The sequence below is a fragment of the Microplitis demolitor genome, chromosome 5, assembly GCF_026212275.2.
Source record: "Microplitis demolitor isolate Queensland-Clemson2020A chromosome 5, iyMicDemo2.1a, whole genome shotgun sequence".
In the NCBI taxonomy this organism is placed as follows: domain Eukaryota; kingdom Metazoa; phylum Arthropoda; class Insecta; order Hymenoptera; family Braconidae; genus Microplitis; species Microplitis demolitor.
The window spans coordinates 4,194,014-4,211,871 of NC_068549.1; the positions used below are offsets into that span (position 1 = coordinate 4,194,014).

Below are 17,858 nucleotides of genomic sequence, written 5' to 3' on the forward strand. Positions count from 1 at the left end.
GTTGGGGTAGCGAATCACCTGAGAATCGAGAATAGGCGTAATTATAATATAAAACTTGCCGCGCCTTGTCGCCCGGTGTGTCACGCCTCGACTTCTCTGTCCCCATGTCCACTTCTCCAGAGAACAACGTCTCTGCTCGCCGCTTGTCCGGGGCTCTCACAACCCACCATATATATTTACATCAACATTCAACCCCTTCTCCCCCCAATAGCCCGATAAATTACGATCGGAACCAAATAAATTCCCGGCAATTGTCTGCCCCGATTACAAAATTATTTACCCCTGCTACCACTAAATCAAAAATTAAATATAAGTTAAAAAAATGAATTGTTTTGTTAATTGTCAAGAGCGTAAAGTAAAGTTGAGAACATGCTGGAGGTGCCATAGGTGAGTGTAAAGTCGTCTTCTCGCATCTTTCACATATGTGTATATATACATATATATACGCATCTTTTCTACCCTTGTGTTAAATATATGGATATATATGTTAATGTATATGTGTTATGTGTTAATGTTGGTATATATGAAAGCAGAAGTGACCGTCCAAGAATCGAGCGTTGGTGCATTAGCGTTAGCTCGAGTTAGTAACCGTGCAAATAGTCATTTCTTTTTTGAATCGAAGCGACCGCTGTCGCGAATCTTGTTCGCTTGCCGGCTGAAATATTGTTGCATTCTATATTATATGGATGCATGTCTACTTTTCTCTTACTTTATCTCTTACCGCTTACTTCTTTATATATCTACATATATATGATTTTTTTTTCCTTTATTTCCTTTGTGTATACGTGAATAAATATATATATACATAGAGGTGTATAACTGAAAAATGGATAAAATAAACTTTAAATTTTTGCTCCGTGTCATCACTAAATTAAACTGTAGTGTTAACAGAATTGAGACAATAATGTCACTGCATTTTTTGGTTTTTTAAATAATATATTTATGATGTTGAAAATCAATTTCTGAAGAAAATTTTATAGAGGAAAAAAAAATAGAAGTATTTATAGAGACTGGATCACTTCTTTAGTTACTTTTGATATTTGTCTATCGGGTTGGGGGAGGGGGGGGGGGTGTGCTTACATTTATATTATATATATAAGCCTTTTATTCTAAAGGGGCCCATAACCTTCCCCGAGGCCCCTCTTTACCCTACATAATGACCTTTATTTGGTACACGGAAAATTTCACTCCAAAGGGATTAAATTAAAAAAAATAATCTGCTCCAAATTCACCTCGGATTTGATCCACGTTCACTTCGAAAATTTTTTACAGTATGAAGCTTAGACTTATTTGAGTTCAATAATTTTTCGTTAGTTGGGTCGATTATAATCAAATTTTTCTATGAAATGGTCACAGAAAAGTTATTCGTTACTGCAATGATACGTTGTGGAGAAAATTATATGTTTTGTAACAGCAAATAATTAGAAATTAAGTAAAAGTAATGAATGGTCACTGCATTATTTGCGGACATACTGTGAAAATTTTCGGAGTGAACTCAAATAAAATCCGGAGTGATTGCGAAGCGGATGATTCTTTATTTATTTAATCCCCTCGTAGTAAGACTCAGTTTGAAGGAGCATTTACTTTAATATTAATACTTCGAATCAAAGTGAATGCGGATTTAAATAAATTCATAAGATCACTCTAGTCACTGAGCGTGAACATAACATTTTATTTCAATTAACGAAAAAGTATAGAAAAATTATCATCGCAATAGAACGTAATTATCACATCTTCACACATTTCAAAATCAATGATAAGACCAGTCATTTTAAAAATGAATTGATTTCAATTTAAAAAATTTCCGAAACCGGCCCGAACGGTATTTCTATTATCGTGTGAGTGTTCTAATAAAAATTAAAAAAATTAAATATAAGCAGCTATAATGATCTCAATATACAACAGTTATTTACAATATTGATCAAGAGTTTACAAAGTAACACATAAGTATGTAAGTTGATCAGCGTGATTGCCCATTCGTGTATTACTTGCTGCAGAATTAATAAAATTAATTTTCCAGAAAATTATAACAGCCAAGATATATCTACTCTCAATCGTTTTAATGCAGACACTAACTGCTGTGTGACCTCTCTCTTATACATTAATAGACTATTCTAAATAATAATAATAATAATAATAAAAATAGTATGAACGACAAGACACTCGTACGCTGCAAGCCGCTTGGAGGCACAGGCACGTAAAGAGCTTAGAGCTAGAATGACCGGTTATTAAAATTTAAAAATATATATAAAGAAGTCTACTAGGATGCTGCACAGCTCGTTATGATCTGATTAATCCGAAATAATTCACGTACCGAGACACTGAGTACGTGCGTGTGTCTCTAACATCATCTTTCAAGTTCTTGTCGTGGTCGTATTTAGATCTCAGATCTCGGATATTAGATCGTAGACTTGAATCTTGGATCCTGGATCTTTAATCTTGAATTGCGGGGGTAAGTAAAGAGGGAATCTAATGTTAAAAGTACATAACACTGTAGTATATAGTGTAAATGCAGTGGACATGGATGCAGTTCTGCCGGTTGTAAGCTTGTCAGCATAACCAGCAAGAAGGAAGCTAGACTAAATTTTTAAAATATATCGACTATTTACGTGTGAGTGTCTGTGTAGGGCAACTGTATACGGCGATACTCCAGACATTAATAAAAACAAATAAAGGATTTAATAGTGGTTAGATATTATCGAGAAGATTTTCGATCGCACGGTCAAGCAGTCGGTCAGGATCTTAAATACATGATTATATTATATACATATACATATATGTATATATATATATAGATGATATGAGAGTGTAGCGATAGCCAACTCCCAATGCTCTATGCCAGGACAACCGGTCGCCGGTCATGAGAGCCTGGATATAACAGGAGCTAGCAATAAATCCTCAGGATAACGGCCTTTCTCAATGAGAAAAGAATAATCGCGCCCCAGGATTCGACTACTAAGCTCACTTTCCAATTAACTTCCAGTCATCATTTTAATATTTTTAACTTACATATATATATAAATATATTAATACCAGTAGTGTCTTTTATATCGACACCTTTTTAATTTTAATCACTATTTTATTATGATTATTATTACTAATTAATTTTCACTTTTTATCAGTTATAATGCTCTCATTATTTAAAACTACTGATAATAAATTATGTTTATTACTTGGTTTTAAATTATATCGACGTTTTCATTAGCGAATCTCCTGATAGTTTCTTAGTATTTTTGACAAAATTTTTTTTTCAAATTTTCTGATGGCAATTATCGTAATTTATGTGGGCTGTGCTATATATTTATTTCGAGTTTATGCCTGAAATAGGTGAGGAAACGACCCCTGCAAGAAGGGGGTGAGCTTTGGGTCCGTGGCATTAATTATGTTTGAAAAATTTCACATCGACTGCTAAATATTAAGGGAACTATAAAAATTAAGATCTTTTTTGCTACTCCTGTAAAATTGAAAAAATATAATTGAGAAATTTTCGGTGGATAATTTAGTATTTAGGCCTGGTCCTCAAATATATTATCTATCAGTGGAATATTTTGTATGGGTGTATTTTCCGAAAAGTTACCACCTTTTGTAATAAAAAAAGGTCAACTTGTGAGCTTCAGCCTCTAGACTATTTTAAAAATATACCGATTTTCGAATTGGCGGGAAAATTTTAAGAAATTAAATCTATTTAATTCTTTTTAATTTATTAGCGGCAAAGTACAAAGAAAAACAGGATTTTTTAGCGCAAGAAAATTTTTGTTTTCAATTCAAAAAACAAATTTTTTGGAGCGAGTATATAAATTTTTTTGAGGTGAATAAAAATTTCTAGAACAAAAAAATCCTTTTTTTCTGTGAATTAACAATTAAGTAGAGGAAAGGGGGTAAAACGGGCCGTTTAAGAAAAAAGTCGTATGTAATATAAATATAAGCCTATTTTAGCCTCAGGGACCCATTTTGCCCCGTCCCTCCTCTATATCTGTTATTTTTGTTCTTGTAATTTAATATATAACTTCTTTTCCATTTATTAAAGATTATTAAACTCTTTGTTTTGAAAGTGTGATGCTGTGAATATATATGCCTACCGATCCTGCTGATCCTCAAAACCGGTCGCGCACACGATCCTGAAATCGTCGTCGCGCGACTCGACTAAAACCCGTAATTATAAATCTTGAGTAACGGCCCGCGGATTTTGCACGCGAATCTATATACCTACTGCATATATCTTTCATTTCTTTTTTTTTTTTTTAAGTTACTTTTACTTATCCTGCCTTTACTTTTTATCATTCAATTAACGATAAGTTTTAAGTTTTTTTCGTACTTCGAGTACATTCTCACTAAGTACCAGACTTATATAATTAATACTTAATAATTAAATAAATCAAATATTTAAATAGACAAAATTTTCAAAATATTTTTTTATTAATTAATAATGCATACATTGAGATATACATATTTATTAATTTATTTTTGTGAAAACTTGATCTAAAAAAGTAAAAAATAAAATTACAAGCTTATCTGCTCTAGCAGTCTTGATACTAACGGATAGATTCGCTCGAGTGCATTACGAAATACATTCACGGGTCTCATCTCTACATATATATTTATTGAATATACATATATACACACACATATTAACTTTTATTAACATTTTCTTACTTAGTAATCCTTACACAGTTTTGTTAATTTTTTAATCAGCTATTTATTTTTTTGAATCACTCATACGAAACATAACTAGCGGACTTGTCTTGTAAATTTAATCCCGTTAAATCCTCTTACGCAATGTCATATATATTGTCGTCTCTATATATTTATTCAAATAAAACAAACAGAAAAATTAACTGATATAATAATCAACGATAATTACTAATAATTCTCTGTAAGTAATTAATTTATCTAAAGAATATTAATTGGACAAATATAATGTATTTATGTGCATTATTAGAGGGGAGGGAGGGGCAAAACGGGGTACTTAAGGAAATACCAAGTTTTTGAGGACTCAAATACACTAAATCTTTTTTTTGTTAATGATATTCAAAGTAAATAGAAAAAATTTTCAGTTACCGTTAAAAAAAAAAATTATTTTTCGGGCAAAATTGAGTAACCCTAAAAAAGGTAAAAAAAAAAGTTTCTGGATTTTAAATGAATTTGATTAAGTTAAACTTTTTGGCAAGTAATTTACATGAAAAAAAATTATGTTTGCACGATTATTGGATACAAAAGAAGAAAAACAAATTTTTAATAGTTTTTATCATAAAACAAAAGTCACTGATATTTTTCAACTGACAATTGATTTTTGAAAAAGTTTAACAAAAAAAATTCAAAATAACACTCAATTATATTTACAAAAGTGATTTTGGAATGTTTGAAAACCATTTAAAATATAAATTTTTTTTTTTATAAAATTGTGGGGGTACCCCGTTTTGCCTACTCTACCCCTTTTGCCCTTCCTTCCCCTATGTATATATATTTACATAAATTCAATGATAAGTCACTTATTTTTATTTTATTTAAAAATTTTTATATGTAAATAAATATTAATAATTACATGGAAAGAAATTTTGGCCGCAACAGGAAAGTCTTAGAGGAGCTACAAGATTAGTTTTGTAAATACTACAAGACAGTACTGTAGCAGTAACAGGACATCCTGTTTCAGCAACAGGACTAGAACAGTAACTGCTACAGGACTCGCTTTCTAAAGAATACAGAGCAATACTGTAGTAGTAAACTTTTTAAAAGATCGATTGTCAGTCGAAAAATATTAATGACTTGATTTTTGATAAAAACTACTAAAATTTTTCTTTTCTTCCTTTGCATTAAATAATTGTGTAAAATGTATTTTTTCTTTGCATAAATTACTAACAAAAAAATTTAATTTAATCGAAGTTATCTAATATCCAGAATTTTTTTTCTCACCTCTATCAGAGGGTTCCCGATTTCGCCCGCAAAAATAAAAATTTTCTTTTTCGAATCTCAACTGATAATTTTTTCTATCTACCTTGGATATCATTAAGAAAAGAATATTTAGCGTACTTGAGTTCTCAAAAACTTAGTATTCCCTTTACCCCGTTTTGCCCCTCCCTCCCTTATATGTAATAGTACTGAGGTTATTGTAAATATTCTCAAACCCTTAATTACTTAAAAGAAAGTGTAATTCAAATAAATATATTAATGACCGATACGTGTTAATGTAATTCAATCATTGAAGGCGATAATTTTTTTTATATTATAAAATAATTTGCATTAATAAATTATATCTGTTTAAAAAAAATGTTTATCACAGATATTAAATATATTAACATTTAACTACCATTTAATTTTTATTTATTTGATTTTTTTTTAATAATTAAATTATATTTGCATATATTTATAGTAGAAACAACGTATATACAAATATACATGTATATATAGGTATAGATGTAGATATAGATATACTCAATTTGATATTATAAAATAATGTATTTTATGAATGAACGTAATTTCTCACTGACATCAGATAAAATCGTTGAATATGTGATGAAAGAAAATATAATAACTTAATAATTGAATAATAAATAATCAAATAGTCATTTCATTATTATTGTTATTGTAGATTGTAATTGTTATTTAATAGTATAAAGTAGCAAGTAAATGAGTAATTGCGTGTTAGAAATTGTTAATTTGTGGAAATTATTTTCGATAATTATAATTGTTGTTATGATAAATTTAATGTGTGTATTAATGATACGTTGATTATTTGAATAATAAGTGTGTGTGCGTGTGTGTAAGTACGCAAATGCGCGCATCCAGGCTTATAAGAGCGATAACTCTGGAATGCAAGGAGCCTGAGGACGCTGATTTGTATTTTATCGTATCGTAATTCCTATCAGCTTGTGGTTATAAATGCTATATAAATGTAATACGATTCTGGTATAATAACAGAGTCGAGAAGAAAGAGAGAGACAGAGAGGGGGATAAAATTTGTCTGTAAAATTTTTATTTTTTATTTGGCTTTTAATTTATTTTTAAAGAAAATCTTTGTAGAGTTGTGGGACAACTGTGCGAACATTTATCTACAGCACACACTTGCCCCACATGACTCTACATTTAGGAAAAAAATATAGTCAAATTTGAATACTGACAAAAATTACCCTGACGGATTAGAGGGAAACAACTCTTTTGGCTAAATGTAATTTTTTAGTTGCTCCGAGTTAAAATTGACAGTAGGACATTTTTGAAGTTTATTTTTTTTGAAAAATTAATATTAAGAAAAAGTTTTTTGACAATTGGAAAAAAAAATAATTTTGACTAAAAAAATGTAAGTTAATTGGAATCCCGGATAATTTTGGCCCAATAGGAAAAGATTATTTGCAAAAAAAAAAAAAATAGTTATACGTGACATAATTTATTTTTTATAATACACGTAATCAACAGACGGCTTGAAATTCAAAGTTTTTGAAATTTTAGTTGATAAAATCTAAACATACTTTTGGGAGACGTTCAAAATTACCCTGACTGGACTAAAGTTACTCAGGTTAATTGTACATATGATGTTATATTTAATTATTAACAATTTATTAAAATTTTTCTATCAATAAAAATTTCTAGAATCAAAAATTGATGGAAAATTATTATTATTTTTTTTTTTTTTTAGCAAGTTTTGTTACATTAGTAATGAATATCATATGTTTGTAACAGTCGATTAATATTTTTCAAAATTATCCATTTTGCCTCGTTTTTAATATTAACTTCATATTATTAAAATCTGTAATTTATATACACTTAAATAAACATAAAATGAAATTAACTTGAAAAAAATGTGCATTACATCATTTAATTAATGCAATTAATAAGCACCATAATTTTATATAATTCAATTTTTACATATCTTCTGTATACATTTTGAAAATAGCCACATTACGACATAAATATAAATTAACAATTGATCAATATCTATTTTACTATTTATATGCTAATAAATTAATTAGTATGTTTTCTTCTTCACATAAATAATTATAATACAATTTTTCATAAAATTTATTTTCATAACATCATAAGTGTCATATAAAATAAGGGAAAGGTGAATGCCTTGTAATATACTTTACTCCTCAGTACTACTTACATATAAATACAATTTGACATTTATATATATTTGACCTCGTGCGAACTAAAATACCTTTTAATACATATTTTACCTAATTCTTTTCTTTTTTTTTTATTAAACCACCAAAGGTCAAAATTAATATCAAGTTATGAAAAATTTTATAGTTCCCGTTTACCTGAATTTAAGTATCAGCACTAAGCAATAAATTGATGATATTTAAAAAAATAAAAAAATTTATATAATAAATTATTAAATATAAATTCATACATGGAAAAAAATGAGGGTTGAGAATTTATCAGTTCCTTGTATATTTTGGATTTAAAATTTCGACGTATATAAGGGTAGAGTGAAAAACAAAAAAAAATTATTTTCGTCGCTTGAGGATACATTTTAATCTATAGTGTAACAAAAAACAAAATTTAAAAAAAAAAAAAATAATTTTTATCTCAATATTGAGGAGGTTTGAATAAATTTTATGAAATGTTGTGAAATATTTATGTCAAAATACTTCTGAGCTAAAATAAAATTAATAAATATTTTGAATTATTTCAATAATAATTTTGGAAATTTTCTAAAAGTTGGTATTCTTTATATTCAATTGGCTATGATATTTTCAATAATTATTAATCAGTTAGACTTTTTATCAACTAACTGCAATATTTCATTAATTTTTTGAAAGAATAAAAATTTTAAAAATAAGAACATTAAAAAAAAAAAATTTTACAATCGCAATTTTTTCTTAAGTAGTAAATCGAAATAAATTACTACAGCAATTATGAATTTCCAAAGATTAGTAAACTACTTCGCATCAAATTATATAAAAATTCCAATTATTGATAATGATAATAAATTCCACTTACAATTTTACATAAATTTTTAATATTTCGTTTTCTCCCTCTACTATAAATAAAACCGAGGGCAATTACTAGCTTGTAATAATTCACTAGTCTTAAATTAATGCACCAGTTGCTACTGGGCGAATATCGCTCTAAGTATCTTTCTGATATGTGCGTCGCGTGTATCTCATATATATATACTAGTACAGTATAAATAAAAATTTATAAGAATTGTTGACGCACACGAAGCCTACAAAGGTATAAATGTGCCCGTAACCCTCGAGTACTACCTAAGATATGTGGACTAGCCACCGTTGAATAACTTGAATATTTAAATCCTTCCTTCTTACGCTTTGCAAGCACATGGAATTTTCTTGATGGATTCGCGGCCATCAGCTGTTCGCTTTTCTTTTTTTATTCCTTTTGCATTTTATTGTCTTTTTTTTTTTTTTTTTTTTTTCAACACGAATAACATTTTAAAGTAAATCAATTACTTTTTTTGATAAGTAGACCCTTTAATTGAATAATTAAAAATATGTAGTCCATTTAAATAATTTAAAAAAATAGGTCAATCAATAAAGTGATAAATTTTTCTAAGTAATTACATAGAAGCTGATGATTAAATCTAAAATACAAACTCGTTCAGAATCTTGCTATCCTTCTATCCTCATTATACTATGCTTAACACACACATGCACACACATGAAGGTGGATTACAAATTACATATTAAATACTCTTGACTCACTAGTATCTTAAGAATTTAATACTTTCTTATTTATCTCACTTCAATCAATATTCCCACGTAAGATCTTATCAATAAACTTCTCTAGATCTTCTTTTACTCCATTTACTCTTTTTATTCTTCTCTACATACATGAAATATATATATTACATATAATATAACTTTATAATATTTTTATGGAATATAATGGAGATACCGGAAATTAATAACATCATATATTATTTTTATATGATATTATAAATCATTATAATTATTCTATTTATCATTATTATCAATATCAATAAATATAACGAAAATTAATTCAGCTAATTAATTACTGATATTCTCACAGCTTCATATACATATTACAAAGTATATATGGATATACTTGGAACTCTGTTTGGAGATCTATTTAGAGAAAGTTAAAAAAAATCACAATTATTTTGACAAATATTTTTTTTAACTTTTAATAAAAAAAAAATCTGGACAACGGTTGACTCTATGGACCAACCACAAAACTTTCCCTTGATTTCGAACCCAGAGCTCGAATATGTTATTTTTGGTAAAATTTTAAGCTTCTAGAGCTCAAAAAACGGTTGGACAAGAGTATAAATTTCGCTGAAAAAAAAGCAGTTTCTGTTTGACGACATCTTTGGAACAAATCGACTGATAAGCTGCCCAATTTCAAAACACAGTAAGAGACAAATTTTTCAGAATCGATATTTTGGTATTTTTAGTTTCAGTAGTCTTGTGAATATGATTCAATACATATTTCAAAAATTTTATTTCTGTCTGATTTTGAAATTGGGCAGCTTATTTGCGACAATCGAAAGAGTTTGTGAAGACTTAGATTTGATTAAACTTAGAAATAAATCGGTCGAGCGATTTACGCTTATGCAACAAACCTAAAAAATCGACTTCAAAGTTTAATTAGCTTTAAGCCTTAGTGATCCTTTTTCAAAAAAAGTTTATACACACACGAAGGAACATACGTCCATTTGAAAATGGTCAGAATAGTATAGAACCTCAAAACTTGGAGATCTGATGAAAACTCAATTTTTTAAAATTGGACCGAAACCAATAACTTCCCTATTTTTGAAAATTTTCAATTTTCATAGCAGGAAATTTAAAAAAATTTTGAGATCTGAGAGACTCATTAATTTGAGTAGATCTAGTGATACAAATATATAGATTCAAAATATGGAATCTAAATTGATATAATCAGATCTTATTAGATGTAATGAATTTTTTCATGGGTGTATTTTTGAAATATTTATTAATAGATTAGAAAAAAAATGGTCAACGAGATATAAAATTTAATGCAATCAATAAATTGAAGAATTGATAGGAGGATTTAAGTTAAAATAATTATAACTCATAGAAATAAGGTGTTTGCATTGGCCTAGTGTCTAGGCAGTTAATGCAGCTGACAGACTCTAATTAATTGCCATGTCCCGCCGATATAACGGGTTTAAAGCTGTGACTGCAACTTTTGTATATATGTATGTATATGTGCATATATTTCATACGGGTGATGTTCGTTAAGCATATATACATATATCTTCATGTGTATGTGTGTGGGTAATGATAACTGCTTAGATTCGATGTCAAGCTACCAAGACATGATTTTATCAGATTTTATTGTAAATTTACAGTTGCTGATCTTATGATCCTGATGTTGTTTGTTGGTTTTAAAGTGACGATTATTGAGCATGAAAATATTTTTTTATACTTAATATAATATTTGCGTGGTTGCCTTAAGTACGCGTTAATTTAATCGTTTAAGGGGCGTTTTAAAATATATAATAATAGTCATTAAATAGTTAATAAAATGAAATATTTATCAATATGCATTAATTAGTTGCTACTGGTTAATACTGATGTATAATATAGTTATCTGAAGCTAATGGCCTGAGTATTAAAAAAAAATATGTTGATATATTTTTTAAAAATACTAAAACCTGAAATTTTTTTTTCATTTCCTCATATTGCCTTTATAGAAAAAAAAAATTTTGAAATTTTCAACGAAAAAAAAACTGGATAATTGAACTTCAGAACTGAGTCAATTTAGATGTAAATAAAATCCATATTCACTCCAAATTCACTTCCGTTTTTCAACAGTCCAAATTTAGCAAAATTGATCTAAAAATTTTTACAAAACTGAATATAAAAAAAATTTGAGTCCAATGAAATATTCCTTTACTCCAAAAGGAAGTTTATCGTAACACTAAAACTCCGGAGTTCCGGTTTCACGGATTAAATCTAAATTGAAATAAAATTCGTACTCACTCCAAGTTCACTTCCGATTTTCATCAGAGTAAATTAACAAAATTTATATAAAAATTTTTACAGACTTTACAATATAAAAAAAAAATAAGAGTCTATTTAAATATTCAACTGTATCATTAGTTTCTATTTTTGTCTCAACTTTGAAGTTCTGTAACTGGTTTTCTAACATATATGTGTATGTATATGTATATGTATATAAATCTGTATAATATAAAATAAATAGACATAAAAAAATTAATTATAAGTAGATAATTTAAATCAGAGATAACAAATTTAAACAATACTTCAATTAATTAGTAGCTAAATAATGATTAAATATGTAGTTTTTACTGTGCACATAAAATCTATATACTCATGGGAGTTAATTATTCGTATTCATAAACAGAAACCAAGAGTGTAATAAAAGACCTAAAGATATTGATCGGAATATTTAATTAACTCGTGGATTCCCATTATGTATCTTAACATTATACTCACCTTCGCTGCCAAATTTTTCCCGTATGCAAGACTTTACTACATGTACCCATTTTTATTCAGTTTCTTCGCAATCAGTAACACATAAAAGCATAGCAAGTGAATTTAAATTTTCAATTCCCATACAAATATGCATAAAAAAAAAGTAAGAGCTTACAAATTTTTTGAACTAAACTGATAATGGAAAAAAAAATTCTGATGCTGTTGATTTTTACTTAGAGACCAACTTGCCCTGCATTCGTTATTAAATGTTAAATAGTATATATTTATATGACTAAGTAGATGAGGTGAGAGGTAGTTATTTGTCAATTCTATAGACAGGATAATATCATAGATCAAATATATACTCAGCTTAGCTAAGCAAAGGATATCAGAGCATATTAACGTGGGCGCATCTCGCGGCTTCCAGACCTAACCCACGGAGGCCTCGAGGTGTTGATATAATTTATGAGACTCAAGTATAGATAGAGAATTTTTTTAAAAAAATTAAATAAATATCACGAGTTGCTTTTAAACCGGTACTAAAAAATTCAAAATTTATTTTTATTTTCTCTCAAAAAAAAAATAAAGTTTTGAAAATATTCTAATGAGTTTTTTCAATTATTTATGAGTAAAACAAGATCTACAGGTTATAAGCTAAATAATCAGACAAGTTATCTAAGTTTTTAAAAAAAAAATGTGTATTTAATAAAATAAAATTGTGGGAAATGAATACGATTACGTGCGTTAGTGGTTTTATATTTATAAAAATTGATATAAACACTTAATATTTAGTTCTCTTTTAGTCAATCGACGATGCTCACTACTCTGATGGCAAACCAATGACACGAACACAAGAACCGGCATTAAGTTTTTTATTTTAAGAAATCGCGAGTAAACGATCTTGCAAATGGTACCAGTGCGTTATAACTGTCAGTGTTATGTCGACTCAGTTACATTTATTTGTTGTGGTCTCAGTACTTTGACTTTATTTATTTATTTTTTTTTTTTTTAATAAAATAAAAAGAAAGAAGTAAATTTAAATTGTAATCGAAATTATGTTTTTTTAAAACATCTTTATTTTGATTAGATATATATATATATATATATGTGTCGAGATCTGTACAATTATCGTAAAAGACATGATCTCTTTATTGTTATTGTATGTAGGAAGCTATTTGTGAAAATAGATGACGATTCAACTTGCATTTAATTTAATGCATTTACTAAATCGTTTTTATTTTTTATCATTATCATTTATATTTACGATTATTGATTATGTAATTTAAATTCAAGGTTTTTCGGATTTATTTAAAAGTTATTCTTTATTAGAGACTTTAATTTTCTATTTCTACTATAAAAGCAATAATGCTACTTATGAGATGACCTAACGTATGCGCCACCTAGCGGAGAGTTTGACACTAAGAAATTTTAATTTCAGGCAAACGAATTAATTTGAGTTGATAAATGAGCAAGTAGAGATAAAATTCAGAAACATAAGATTTGAATAAAAGAAAAATATAATAATGAAAGATTATTATCGAGACATGAGCAACTCAATCGATGGTCATCTAGCGAATCAATCCTTTGGCATGTAGGCGTCCAAAGCGGCAACGACAAAAAGATTTTGGAAGGCAGCAAAAAATGAAAGTGTTAAAAATAAATAAATAGGGGAGACCGGGGCAAGACGGCCCACCTCAAAAATTAACCAAAATTTTTTTTTTCTTGTTTTCTTTTGATTATCACAAATTCAGATTATTTACTCATTTTAAGCCTTATACGTGAAACTAGGGGTAAAATGAACCACTCAAAAATTATAAAAAAAAAAAGTATTTCATATTATTTTAACCTAATCATGATTAATTTAATAGAAGTATCATTTTTTGGTTAATTCTATGGATTTGGAGTAAAATAGAGCATTTGAAAAAGTTAAAAATACCAATAATCAATTTTTTATTCAATAGAAAAATAATTATTAATCAATTAAGTTATTTTTTATTAAATAACTTTTAATTTATTCATATAATTTGTTATAGAATCCAACAAAACAATTATAATTATTATATGTAACATTATGAATAATATATTTATAAAATTTGGTACAGTATTTGGTAATATGTTTGGAAAAAAATTAAAACACTCAATTTTTTTCTACAGAAGTGAATAAATTACTCGTATTATATCAAAAAAGGTTATTTCGAATAATATATAAGTAAATATAGTTGTTAAAAAGAAAAATATAAACATTTGTGACGCGGGAAATTTTTTTACAATTAAAAAAAAAAAAATTTCTTTTCATTTTTTTTCGGAGGGGGCCGTCTTGCCCCAAAAAAAAATTTTTTTTCAGGAGCTTCACCAAAATTTTGGTGAATTGAGTTAAAGTTGGACGAGAGTAAATCGACTTGATGGTTAAAAGCCACAAAGAATAATAATCGGCTTAGGTGGGCCGTCTTACCCCGGTCTCCCCTAGAGAACACGAATGAATAAATATTATATATATATATATATATATATATATATATATATATATATATATATATATATATAAAGTTTGCAGTGTTAAAATAGTCAGAGATTTTCGAATCTTCGAGCATTTTTGAGTTGTCCTCATACTTTCCTATATATATATACGGTATATAAACATGTGAGACATGTTCGTGTCATCAACGAAGGATTGGGCCCCGCCGGTAGAAATGAATCCGCGTCATCATTCCGCTATTTCCCGTCGGACACGCGACCCTCCATTAATTTATTTTTTTCGTCCTCTAACCAATTTAGTCGCTCTCTTCTTTTACAAAATTATAAATATATACAATTCAACAGAACCTCTCGCTCTACCGATTTTACATCGATATTTTTATTTTAATTTTTTGTCCTTCAAAAAAGCAATGAAAAATTTTCATGTTAATAATTAATTATAATGAATTATTTAACCTAGCTATCATTGAAAATTCTATTTTTTTTTTCTGTAAATTGAAAATTCACCTATAGATTTTTTTGTGATGTACTTATACATTAAATTTTTTTGTCAACAATTGTTGCTAATTTTTATTTCAATAAAATGAAATTGTAATATAAAATAAATTTAACTGTTTGATTTAACTAATAATTATTTCCTTTTGGTTAGATGGGACAGAAAGATTAAGAATGAAGCGCGTTGTCAAACGACCGGATGGGAAATAAATAAAATAAAAAAAAAAGGCAAAATATGTATGTAGACAAAATAAAAAAATAAAAGTACAAGAGAGATGAACAGAATCCGGAGGGCGGAAGAAGGATTTTGTGACCGTCGGGTGACTTTAACAGATTCTATAATACATTGTGCTGAAAATGATCAGGCGTCTAAAAGTATAATTTTATATATATACATATTTATACTCTTACAAACGTGACGACGGGCGACAACTAATTAGGCCTAAAAACTCCGAAGGTGGCTTTTAAATCGCCGGTGTCTTCTTTCTCTTTGTCTTCTTCTTTCACCAATATCACGACAAGATATAAATATATATACATATATTTATTTTTCTTATTTTTTCTATCCTTCCAGTCAAATGAGTGGTCTTAAATCGTCTTGAGTGTCTCATATGTCTTTCGATCATCTCTTGTCTTTCAGGTCTCTCTTAATAATAATTAAAAAACAAAAAACTAATTTATTCCTAAAATAAAATCTAATTCATTTTAAAAAAATTTTGAGAAAGTTAAAACAGTTAAATTAGAAATTTTGTTATATATAGTTAATAATTATAATTAATTTTATTTCTATTAGCTTACATGCATTTCATGAAATTCAAATTTCAATGTTAATATTATTTAGAGAAATTGTTTGAGAAAACTAATGAAAGCTCATCAGCGGATGTAGAACTATATACAGATATCTAGAGTAGTAAATGTACAAATAATTCCATGAGTAAGAATTTTTTTAATCACAAAATTTGTGATGCTAAATTTGGACCTAAGCATTGAGATTCAAAAATATTTTTTCGGCGTGACTGTAACGTAATGAAAATTTTAATTACTAGTAATCACAAATAAAACCATTAGTTTTATTTCTACTAAGGGAAAGATGACGCAACAAACTTCTAATAGCGAAGAATCAGTGGATTTTATAGGTTATGTTGCTATAAACTCACTGACTACAACTTTTTTAAATTTTCAATGTGAAAAAAACTAAATCACTATTTTTATATCATCCCAACATACATTCAGAAAAACATTATCACTAAATATCACCGAGAACATTATTTAGAATTTTTTATTCTGCATATAAGAAAACGCGGTGACGTTTTTTCTTATCATAGACATATTATTTAGTCAATATTAATAATATTGATAATATTCAATACAAAAATATCATGCCTCGTTAAAAAAAATGTCATTGATATAAATTATTTAGAATAGTTCCATTTCAAAAATTTTTTCCGTTTTGATCTCCAAGAAGAAAACAGCAAGACTTTTTGTTTAAATGTATTATAATTTTTACACCCAATTTTTTGGTGTTTTAAAATAACTTTAATGCCTTTAATTATACATCTAGAAAATTAAAATATATAGAAAAAAAATTTTAATAAATTTTTTAGTAAACTAATTTTCTAAGTCGTTAATTATGAGTAACCATTAAATTGAATGTATATATATATATATATATATATATATATATATATATATATATATATATATATATATATATATATATGTATAGGATGAGTTAAAAGTAAAAAAAAAAACTACATACATCTATCAGCGTATAAAAGATAATGATAGCAACTATCTGGTCAGATTGTTAAACTTCCGCCCTCAGTTGATTACAGCCTTACATACTTTACACCTATAATATATATAATATAATGAATATTATGCGTATATGAGTTCAAGAGGCGGAAAAAAAGTCGTTTGCATTTAAACAAAAATAGTGTGACACCCGCATATAAATACCAGATTCATGCGGACTAGTATAAACTCACTTGTCAGACTGAAATATATATATGTGTATATACAAAATCATAAACATATGTCGTCGTACGTTAATAAATATTTAGTAATCTAATGTAAACAAAAAATTTAATAAATGATACAAAATATATAAAGTAAAGCAAAACAAAGTATGTGAAACAAAAAAGTTTAACATGTAGATAGCATTGTATTGTTGTGCTATTCTTCACGTTAAAGAGTAGACGTCAATTGCTTTATAGCTTGCAGATAGTCTACCTAAACCTACGCAGTATGTCTACCTTCGGGAAATAATATCACTTTTTTATTTATTATTTTATTTTTCAGAACAAACATTAAACTTGTAGACTTAAAATAAAGGCCAATATAAATAAATTAGAAAAAAACAATTTTTCTGAACTTAAAAATTGTTAATAAAATAATTATTCCTGAATTTTGAAAAAGAGTTACTCCATAGAGTACACTGGAAAATTCACAAATTTTATGAATAAATTTTCATTTTTTTTTCTTTAGACTATTCTATATTACCCAAAA

General features: G+C 27.4%; 1 protein-coding gene across 1 annotated transcript in view; it reads right to left on the reverse strand.

Annotated features, from left to right (window-relative positions):
• Positions 1-17,202, reverse strand: part of LOC103569032 (uncharacterized) — a 40,433-nt gene extending 23,231 nt beyond the window's left edge. The window contains exon 1 of the mRNA XM_053739312.1: positions 17,110-17,202. The gene's annotated coding sequence lies outside the window, so the exon portion shown is untranslated. The remainder of the gene's footprint in view (positions 1-17,109) is intronic.
• Between the last annotated feature and the right edge of the window lie 656 nt (positions 17,203-17,858).